The sequence below is a fragment of the Mytilus californianus genome, unplaced genomic scaffold (assembly GCF_021869535.1).
Source record: "Mytilus californianus isolate M0D057914Y unplaced genomic scaffold, xbMytCali1.0.p SCAF_8, whole genome shotgun sequence".
In the NCBI taxonomy this organism is placed as follows: Eukaryota; Metazoa; Mollusca; class Bivalvia; order Mytilida; family Mytilidae; genus Mytilus; species Mytilus californianus.
This window is the reverse complement of record NW_026262734.1, coordinates 34195902-34207922: the sequence shown is the minus strand read 5'-3', so window position 1 is coordinate 34207922 and position 12021 is coordinate 34195902. Positions and strand designations below refer to the sequence as shown.

Sequence of the window (12021 nt, the reverse complement as noted above, 5' to 3'; positions counted from 1 at the left end):
CAAAGTTATTTTTTTGAAATGAAAGAAAACCTCGAGGGTCCGGAGGGGAGGGGGGGGGGGGGGGGGGGGGGACTGGGATGGGTCATGATATTCCTTGCTTTTGAGGGTCACCCATGCTATTTTCAAGCTGTAAATAAATCGTAAAATAAAATATTTTTGGAGCAATCTGGGACTATTAACGTGTTAGTATAATAGTCTCAGGAGGAATAGAAGACACTGAGAACTTTAAAATAAATATTCAGGCTCTATAATGTGCTTCCAGGAAGAAATAAAAGAAAATAAAACGGTATCACAAAAATGATTCTTGCTTCAAGCATGGCAAGTAAAAAAATATCGTTACCATCCCTTCACAACATTTTTACTATCTCCTTAGTATGTCGAACAGTCGAAAATTCAATCTAAATGTTTGGTAATTGTAAACAAAAGTCCTGATAACACAGTAAATCAACTAGTTTTCTTTAAAAAAAAAAAACAAACAGCATTGCTCATAAATTTCAATTTTGTCTCATAATTTGCAGCGTAAAATTAATCAAAAATTAGACTAATATTGTGCGTATTGCTCCTTTATATATTAACCCAAGGTGTCAGTACATGTAGTTAATCTATCTACCTTTTAAAATGTAAAACTACCAAATTTGTTAAAATGGCCGCAGCTTTCTTCTTGTTCAAGTACCACGTTCTTTCTAAAACAGCAAATGAGAGTGTTTCCGAAAAGACTTTTAATCTTTAAATAAGCTAACAGCACACTGTACAGTATATACAGTATAATTTGTTAAAATTCAAAAAGAAAGCGAGTGTTTCCGAAAAGACATTTCATCTTCGAATAAGCTAACAGCATACTGCAGCATACTGTACGGTATATACAGTATACGTTGTTACAATTTCAAAAAGGCTAATAACACTAATAACTTTCTTATTGATGAAGCAAATAGTTATAGGATGGGGTGGTTTTTTGATATATTAATCAAATTAATGTTTCGTAATTTAAAAACAAGATCGTTCGGGATCATCTTGATTGTATTGTTTGATAAATCCAGTTTACTTATGTATTTGCTATAAGAATATATTATGTTTCCACTACCCGTATCGTTGCGCAAACTTGATATTTCATTACTTGAAAAATCTACCTCAAGGTCAGTCTTCAATGGCAACGCAGAGGGTAATTTTCTTCTTCCGGTTCCGAAACAGTCTACTACAGTTCTTGATCTTCCTGGCTGGTAAAAGCAGCGACATTTTGGTGGACATCTGTCGGCAATCGTTAGATTACAGATTAAACGATCTAGAGTTTGACTTTTTATAAAATCAATTAAAAGCATGTTTTTGAATTCTGGAGGATAATGACAAGACAACTCAAAATAATCTCTATACTGCTTATCTAAAACCAGGGATGCTTTAAATGCAAAGAAATAAATCCGACAATCACATATCCAATTGTTTTCTCGAAAATCAAATCCATAATCTAGAAGTTTTCCTAACAAAAAGAAATTTCTAAATCCTATCTCAGAAAAATTCGCAAAATGTGAAAAATTATTATTTGAAAAAATAACCATTCCTCCATATCCAAATTGTGTATTCGTTTTGCATGTCCAATGTAGTTCATTGCTTATACTTGATATTTCATTAAAGGAAAAATCTGTTTTGCAGAACGCTGGTTGTTTTTCCCACAGAAAATTAGTGACATCTACTGTTGTTAAAACATTATTAGATACATCAAAATTAAGAAGACTTCCAGCCATATTTATTAAAAATCCTGGTTCTATATATCTTAAATTATTATATGAAAGGTCAATCTTTCGTAAAAACTTCATTCCGATAAAGGTATCGTTCCTCAAATATTCTATTCTGTTTCTACGCATGATCAGAATATCTAAACTTTTAACACAAGAAATATTGTCAATTCTTTTTATCTCATTGTAAGAAAAGTCTATTTCAACAATTCCTGTAAAATTACATATGTTAACTGGAAGTCTCTTCGTCTTTCTAAATCTGTGTATTATCTGGTACTGAATGTTCAACACTTTTGGATCTTCTATTTTAGGATATTCCGTTTTGGCATTGTGCACAACATTTAATGTCTGTAGTTTTTCTGGTGTTTTTTGTACATTACACATACAGCAACTGACCAGACGATATCCATTACAGAACATGGGACATAGTAAGTCTGTTCGGTTTAACATGACTTTAAATATGTCGTCATTATTTAACAAATCCACGACATTAACAAGGTTCAATATTATCAAATTTAAGCAAATGGACTTCATCATTAATTGTTAACACAGTCTCATCAAAAAGGATTATGCGTTTTATAAGTTTATATGATATCATATGTATGTTAAGGATGTTATCTAACATCCGGAGAGTTCGTTTCCCCCCAGAGACTTATATGACCTTATGACAATTACTTCATATATTCATCCTAGATGACAAACGCATTTCATACAGTTTATTGATCTCAATAAATTGATGTTACAGTCAGATTAGAATTTTATCTCGTGTTATTCCTTATGTCTATGTTATTATAAGAAAAAAATATTTTAAAATTCCGCGATATCGTATCAAAGAAAGCTCCTGAATTGATATGGGCATTATTTTTTACCTTCGTCTCAAAATCACTATTGCACATAAGGATGAGTTTTTTTTGTTTTTCTTTGTTTGAGACAAGAAAGTGGCGTAAAAAAATTAAACCAAACAAACAAACAAAATAGCTAATTAGTTGATTGACCGTTATGGAATATCCTTTTTACAGATGACAACGAATATGTTCCAATTATCGTAACTACAATCCCGTCCCATTTACCCCGAATGTGACCTACCGAATTAGACTTGTCCCCTGGTTTGTACTTACATGAGCAACACGACGGATTCCATATGTGGAGCAGGATCTGCTTATCCTTCTGGCGCACATGCGATCACCCCCAGTTTTTGGTAGGGTTTGTTTTGCTCAGTCTTTGGTTTTCTGTGTTGTGTTTTGTGTACTGTTGTTTGCGTGTTTGTCTTTTTCCTTATTAGTTATGGCGTTGTCAGTTTATTTTCGACTTATGAATTTGAATGTCCCTTTGGTATCCTTCTAGACTCCTAACTAGAGTCAAGAGTACGCTAATGTCATTGGGACTTCAAGTATAAGGTATATTTATCAAAATGCTTATCATTGATACGCAATGATCACAAACACGGCATTGACACTATTTGATCACAGCTTTATTACAAAACTACATAATTATAAACACACATTATCTCTTCAACGTTTTTGGTTTTATACATCCTTAGCTTTCAAATATTCGACTTTGAGCGTTCACGATTAAGGTAAATCCAGAAAAGCGCCACGGAAAGCATGTAATTGATTTTTATCTATATATTAAACAATTAAGATTCATAGAGCAAGTATTGTTACACTCCGTCCAGTCGGAGCCCAAGTGATCCGCCAAAAGGTCCGTCAATATATTCGACCAGTTAACGTTTATAAAGGAAGCTGAAACCTTCAAGTGGACAGTTCATTTCGTTACAGGTAGTTACACTTCGCGATAATTCTAATTTGTTTGTTGGTTTTCTGCCTTGGCCTTAAAGACTCACGTTACAATAGATAAATAAATGGACTTAATATTGTTTCATATTGACACACAACAAAAAGATAATTAACTATATTACTAAGTATTTTAAATGAATGAATCATCCAAGTAAATGAATCATGCAATACAGAGATTCGTAAATCGTTTGTGTACTGGTTCTTATGATACAGAGATCCACGATACCCTAAATGAAATATGACACAAAATGTCGCGTATTTAAATTAACGCATCGAAATGTGCCCATTACTAAATATGCAGTATGGAATGTTCATATAAACAGGCACACAGTAAGTATAGTGTCAGGCTGGGATAGCGTGTTTTCGAGTGATTTGATTGTTTTGTTTTTTAGGGTGACCACGTTTATTCTAGTGAATATGATCAAAAATGTAAACAAACAGACACAACCAAGACGTAAACAACGGTACTAGAACCTAAAATACCAGATCATACAAGGTTAATAATTTTTGTGATAAAAAGATATTATCAATCCTACATTATTATGTTTTAAAAACTTTTAATTTAGCCTTACAATGCTTTATTCTAAAATTTAGACTAAAGCAATTTTTATACACATACCAATGAAAATGTCAAAGGAAATACATACATACATACAGGCACTTTACAAAATTTTAGTTATTGTGTTGATAACGACATTTTGGACAGTTAATTTATTTATATATCCGTGTTTTTTCGAGAGCAGTCCGTGCTTTTTCGAGTGCGTCCAAGTTTTATCGAGTGAAAAAAAAAATTTAAAAAAATTTTCTATGGCTAAAAAGGAATATGTCCGTGCATTTACGTTTAAAAAACAATAAAAAGGTTTAAATAAAGTACCAATGCACTAACCAAGTTTGATAGTGCTGTAATAAAACGTACATTTTATAAATAGCATCGTGCATTTGTATATATTTTTGTTTGCTAAGTCTTATCAAATACATGGACACCAGCTTACGTATATTTGGATAGATCAAACATGTCTGCGCCCAAGTAAAGACCATACACGCCCTCTTTTTTTACGTATTTTTTTATCGATCCAACATGTCCACACCCAGCCAACACCCAGGTAAACATGTTGTATCGATTCACATATACGTATACCGATGTCGATTTGATACAATAAATTTACGTGATGTGAACAATCTTCGTGTAAGTGTACCGATATGGATATCATACAATAAATAGTTCGTGATATAAACAATCTTTATGTAAGAACAGATATGTTGGATTGAGACGTATGTACGTATAGTGTGTAAAGCGGATAAATGTGTGCTTTTTTAACAACAAATACATTTAGATGTTTCATTTACTATTTGTATTGATGGTAATATGTTTTATAGTTCTAGAAATGGAAAAAAAAATATTGTGCAAATGACCCTACTTGAAAAGGAGTCTGCTCAAGTGTATATTATGCTTGGTCACAAAGAGATAAAGCACCATCAAAGCTTCTTTTCTATCAGAAATTAAAAGAATGAAAATTGACAATTTATCATTGTGAGGTGTACGCCATCTTCGCTAGCCAAGGGTTACGATCCACTTCTCTCCTCTCCACCCTTGGCGGATTGAGATAGAATTTCCGAGACACAAGGTAATGATTTTCATTGGTTGCAGTCGAAACTCGCTGCATCCAATCAAAAAGCGCCTATAACATGATCACGTGTAAATGTAGAAAGTGTATGTAAACAATTGCCACGTGCTTATTGTGCAACAAGTCTTTACATCCCTAAACATACGACTATATTTAGTGACAATTTGAATGTTTTTAATCAACTAATAGAAGTTCCTGTGTATGTTTCTTGCACAAATGCATGAATGTCAACGTTTATTTTCGTTTCCTGCATTACCAAGTGTGTAGAATCTAGACGCTTCCGTGCTTTTACCTCCAAATTGAAGAGTTCAAGTGCTACCATTGGTCAAGAATAATGTATTCGGAATGGGCGTGACTTTAATCTACCGATAGATGGCGCAACATTGTTATCACAAATGTTGGCTTAATCTGCCAAGGGCGAAGAGGAGGGAAGTGGATCGTAACCCTTGGCTAGCGAAGATGGGTGTACGCATATAATATATAAATTTCGTTTTTTTTAATTATTATTTGTATATAGTTTATTTCATTATTTACATTTGATAACTCCCCGAGGTTATCATCAGCTCAGTAGTCAGTACTGACATGATTAATATCAAACATTTCAAGCAATATGTACCTCAAAGGGGGACAGGGGAATTGAATTATGGTCACTTAGGTCCTCTTTCGATCGCTCGTAAAACCCTTGCCAAAGTGCGACGTCCGTTTGACTGTGCGGGATATACTAGTACACAGCCACGTCCGGTAAGAACGGGGCGTGTAGAGAGAGTGCCACGTTCTCTACACGTTAAGAAGCCTTGCAACAACTCTTTCAGAAGTAGTCCGTAGGTGGCCTGTTCCAAGGGAAAATTTCTGTATCTATATTTCTAATATACACTTATTTTCCAGTTGCAGTCTAAATTTCTCGACCTTCATCCCGAACGACCTCTATTACAGAACCTATTGTATTAATTCCTGAATCGCATGACGCATTTGCCACTGGACGTTAAGCAACAAACAATTAATCATTTAAAATTATCTGTTTATAAATTTAAAAAATTGCACAGTTGAACCTTAGATTGATTTGGATATTTTTCAGGTCCCTTTTAGTCATATCGCCCTTCAACTGTTTCGGTTCTTGTTCATCCCTGGTTTTCACATTTTCGGCGTTGAACGTTCCAGATGAATATAAATCCAGAAAAGCATTTCGGACGCATGCAATTTATGAAGTGTTGTTTTAATTGTTTGTTAGATATTCCATTCAATTCAAATCGTATTGTCAATGGGAAATAGAAGATTGACGGATTAACTGTGTGGTTTTTTTTTGTATTTTTGCGTTTTTGTGTTTTTGATTTTTGTTATTGTAATTTTTAGGATTTTACTTCTATTCCTTAGTTTTCTTTATATATTTTTAAAACACAGGTTCGCCACAGTAATATATATCAATCATGAAATTGAGCCTCTGTACTCGGTTTTAAAGACTAATTTAAAAAGGACCACCCAGTGATTTCTGATATTTAGTTATATAGCAAGTTAAATGTTTTCAGTACAGAAAATTCGCATTGAATCGAAAATAGTTAAATTTGATGAACATTGTATTTCATTTTTGTGACTTATCGGGAAAATATAATATTGTTCTTCACTAAATTTTATTTATAAACTAGAACAAATCGGATTTTAATGCAAAGATTGCCTTCTTTCTTTTTCGAATTTTCTTTAAAAAACCCAGACCGTTTGTTAAAAAACCTGGAGGTTTTAAATTTTGCTCTCGAAAAAACACGGACAATGTAACACGCTGAATTTTGAGTGAAATTCGAGGAAATGTTCGTAGTTTGTGTTCTAAATATGTATAATATTCAGAATAAGATGAACAATCACGAATAAAACTATCATACTTGCGAAATTGCAGTAAATCGATCTGATCGCATGTGATATCACTCGAAAACAACTTGATCTACACTCGAAAAAAGTGGACCGATTCACTTGAAAAAAACACGATCTCAGCCGGACACTACCTACCGTGTGGCACATACAATCATTGTTCAACAGATTAATACACAGAAGACAATATACTAGATGTTCTATCATACTGCTTAGCTAATGATTTAAAGAGGATCATCCTGAAAAATCTATTAAAGACACAACTGAAATAAATTCATAAAATATGCGAAGTTGTTCAAGATATAGTGGTGGAAGTGTGCTTTGTCAAAGTAATAATCCGTCCTGTTTTATGTTCGAGAGTATGAATTTCGAATGAAAAAGGTCGCTTGTGCAGTCATATTACTCTTTGTAGATCAGATAACTGATATCCTTCAATTGACAAGAAATGAAACTGCCAATTTAAGGAATTCTATTCTTGTGGTAAAAAAATCCTTAGTATTAAAAAAATTCTAAGTATTGTAAACTGTTAATTCATAATTAAGACCAAATCAATGATAATTCATGTCAAAACAGAAGTGCTGACTACTAGGCTAGTAACCGAGATTTTGTTGAATAATAAATAATAATATTATTGAAACCCATGATGTTAAAGTATAGACCAAACCTGTCTCGTTTGTATATTTCTTATCACTCAAAGTATATTTGAAAAGATAATCTTCACGGATGATTATGAACTCAATTTTAAATTCAAAGCATTAAGTTCGAATACCGACAATCCATTTCTTAAAGAATGGAACATAAAACATTCTTTTAGAAATATAAAGTCGTTATCTGATATCAACTACGATTGTATTACAACATTATTGGAAAACATCCTGCTTTCTTTTTAAATATTTTTAAAAGAACACGGGTATTAGTAAATCCGATTTGAAATTAATAATAACCTTTATTTGCCAAAGTCATAACAACCTTAGGAATACATCATATAAACTACACATAGTATACACAGAATAGCAGAAGGTATTGTGAAACACATTACTTGTAAGATCTTATTTTTTGGGCACGAAATATGATTGTACCCGAATGATATAGCTGTCTAAGTTATTCGAACTAGTTATTGTCTATATATATAGATAGAAGGTTTCTCCAATAATAAGGTTTTTAAAATATATAAAATAAAATATATTACACCGCATTTCTCAAATAAATTTGTGTTGATCACCATACTAAAATAATTGAAAGAAAACACTGTGAGGTATTTTCCTTTTAACTTTGTCAAGCGGATGTAATTTACCGAATTTAAACATAACGGAAAGGATTGATTTCCAGCTCTTCAATATTTTATTAAGTTTTTGATTTGAATATATTTGGCCTCGAACATTTCTGAAGAGACATTAATTATTGAAATGCGCATCTGGTACGGTAAAATTGGTACCATTATTTTTTATTTAAACAATAAACAAAACCCATATTGTATTTCTAGGTAGCTATCAAAGAACCAAAAAAAATGACAAAATGTAGAACAATTCAAACGAGAATACCAAGGGGTTCGATTTATGTTCAAACAATAAACAAATTTCACTTTGGGTTGATTTAAAAGAAAACTTTACGACAAAAGAGATGATTTCAGCTTCCCAATTGTGAACTTATCATTACCATTTTGCAATATTCCAGTGTCGCCTGCATATGGAGTATATATCCCCAAGTTGATATGATATTCTACATCATGCATTTCATATCATGTTTTGCTTGATAGTGGAATTCTGCTTACAAGGAAGCTATTAAACCAAGAGTTTAAAGTTTCATCTCTTCGAAAATTTGACGAAAGCCATCACAAGTTGGTTCTGGAATATTTGTTTCACAGAAGATGATGAAGGATATGTACCAATTGTTGTAACCAGAATCCCCTTCTTTTACATCGAACATGACATCTCCGAATTTGTACTTATATGACGGACGATACAAAGAAAGCAGGAACTGCTAAACCTTTGGAAGAATCTGATGTCACCCGGATTTGGCGAGGTTATGTTGCTCAGTCTTTATAATTTTCTTTGTTTTGTTTTTAAGACTTATTTTGTCTTTTGTCTTTTTTCCGGATTTGCCATGCCATGTCAGTTTGTCTTCGCTTCACTAATTCTAAACAAAGTACTTAAAAAGACAATTTTCAAAGATCGTTTTACAGTATTGAAATAATAACTATTACGAATAAGCTTATCAAAATAAAAATGTACACGCTCAACGAACAACATCAACGTTAAAATTAGGATGTGCTACCCATTTGTAATAAGGTTTCTAGAAGCACTGCCAAACTTAATTTGTAATAAACCGTTTGTACAACGTGTATCTAAGAAGGAATTAGGTAAAAGCTTTAAGTATTTTGTGATTTACGTAATAATGTACCATTTATACGTATATGTGGATTACGTTCATTGAACTTGAAAGGTCACTACAGACACGACCAAAGTGTACGAGTTCAAGCTTGTTCATCCTGCCGCTGAAAAAGGCAATGAATCTCTAAACAGTAAAGTTGAAATATGTAACTTAATTTGACGATGATAAAATGGCGGAAAAGAAGCTACTGTATTTGCAAGATGACTGACCTAGTAAACCAATTTTGATCTGAATTAAGAAAAAAACTAAAGGATACAAATTGAAAGCTCTTCTGATTCACTAAGGACATAGTATTCCGTATAGTCTTTAGAGTACTACAATTCCCCGGAATATACCTGAGTTTCTAAAACTAGATTTTCAAGTATGCCATTGTCACGGGGACTTGAATTATAAAATAGTGTCTGTATGTGAATATATCGATTTACAAGTTATGTCTGTTTAGGTCAAAATCAAAAGAAACTAGATTTACCATAATGCTTATTATTGATACGCATTGATCACAAACACGGTATTAGCACTATTTGATCATAGCATTCTTACAAAACTACACAATTATAAAAACACATTAAGTCTTCAACTGTCCAGTTCTGATACATCCTTGGCTTTCAAATATTCGGCTTTGAGTGTTGTTAGTGAAGTTAAATCCAGAAAAGCGTTACGAATACATGACATTGATAAAGTGTTGTTTTCATTTTTTTAACTAGATAAACAAGTAAGATACATAAAGCAAAACATTGTGGTGTATAATGTTATTGCTACACTCAGTCCAGTCGGAGCCCAAATGATCCGCCGAAAGATCCCTCAATGGATCCGACCAGTTAACCTTTATAAAGGAAGACGGCATCTTCAAGTGGGTAGTACAATTCGTTTCTGACAGTTACATTTCGTGATAATTTCATAGATTGGTGACATTTGATAGTTTCAATTCATACAATATTCTAGTCCGGAATTAGTGCCTGATTAACTATAAAATCATTTTATGTAAACTGTGATTACATTTGATTTCTATTTAGAACAATAAGATAACTAGATAACTTAGAAGATTACTGAGAACTTTCAAGGATTGAAGCATTCAATTAAATGAATCCTGGAATACGGAGATTCGTAGATTGTTTGTGTAGTGGTTGCTATGATACAGAGATCCACCATGATGCTACATAAAATCTGAGGCAAAATGTCGCATATTCTAATAAAACGCATCGAAATGTGCCCATTACTTAATTTGCAGTACAGAATGTTCATATCAACAGGCACATACAAGCATTGTTCTTATGCAAACTACAGATTAATACACAGACGACAATATACTAGAGGTTCTCTGTATACTGCTGAGTTAATGATTTACACAATTGTTCGTAAGTGGATCAAACCTAGATAATATTCTCACCGATTTTATTTAACGTAGGAGTTTTAAATGAAAAAGGTCGCGTGTGCAGTCATATTGCTCTTTGTAAATCAGATAACTGATCTACTTCAATGGACAAGAAGTGAAACGGTCAATAATGCAAGTATTCTTACACTAATAAACTCATTATAGTTACCAGGATTAAAATTTTGTACGCTAGACGCGCTATCCGTCTACAATTCTCATCAGTGACGCACGAGTAATAAAAAAAAAAGATAAAAAATAAAGTAGGCAGTTGAAGAGCATGCATGACCCAACATTCCCAAAGGTTTAGTAAAGGTAATCTATTCTTGGGGTAGACAATCCTTAGTACTTCGAAATATTCTGAGTTTCGTAAACGGTTAATTTATAGTGATGGCCATATCAATGATAACTCATGTCAAAACAGAAGTACTGACTACTAGGCTAGTAACCGAAATTATCTTGAATCATCAATTAAAATATTATTTAAACCAAATATGTTCAAAGTATAGATCAAACCTGTCTCGTTTGTATATTTCTAATCATTCAAAGTATATTTTGAAAAATATAATGTACACGGATGATTACGAATTCAATTTCAAATTCAAAGCATTTATTTTTTTGTGTGTTTGTGTTTTTAAGACTTATTTTGTGTTATTGTTTTTTCAAAATAAGTATTGTTGTGAAAAAAAGTGTTTTTCAAGATTTTTCTATTTGATTGATTATAAGTATTCAAATCAAAATTTAATCGCTCAACAAACAATATCACCGTAAACATTAGGATGTAATATCTATTTGTAATATTGTTTCTAGAGGCACATCCCAACTTCGTAACCAACCGCTTGTACAAAATGTATCTAAGAAACAATTGGGAACGGGCGTTAAGTATATATGTTGTGATTTACGTAATAATTTACCATTTATACGTACATGTAAATTACGTTCATTAAAATTTAAAACGTCGACGTCTCTACATTGTTCGGGTTCAAGCTTGTTTATCCTGCTTTGTTGCTAAACTAGGTAATAAGTCTTTTAACAGTAAAGTTGAAATATGAAACTAAATTTGACGATGATAAAATGGCGGAAAAGAAACTCCCGTTAACGTTATTTTGTAAGATTAATAACGTTTTTCGTCATCCCTAGTAAACCAATTTTGATCTGAAACTTCTTGATCAAATATGATGTTTTCAGTTTATGTTCATACTGTCCAGTAGTTGTTATTTTACTGTACACAAATCATGCTGAATTGCTTGGAAAGC

The 12021-nt window shown here is 32.5% G+C and overlaps 1 protein-coding gene across 4 annotated transcripts in view; it reads right to left on the bottom strand.

The window, feature by feature from the left end:
- The window catches only part of LOC127712409 (uncharacterized), an 87593-nt gene extending 86674 nt beyond the window's left edge, over window positions 1–919 (bottom strand). For all 4 annotated transcript variants that reach the window (XM_052218837.1, XM_052218842.1, XM_052218836.1 and 1 more), the window contains exon 1: window positions 611–919. The gene's annotated coding sequence lies outside the window, so the exon portion shown is untranslated. The remainder of the gene's footprint in view (window positions 1–610) is intronic.
- Between the last annotated feature and the right edge of the window lie 11102 nt (window positions 920–12021).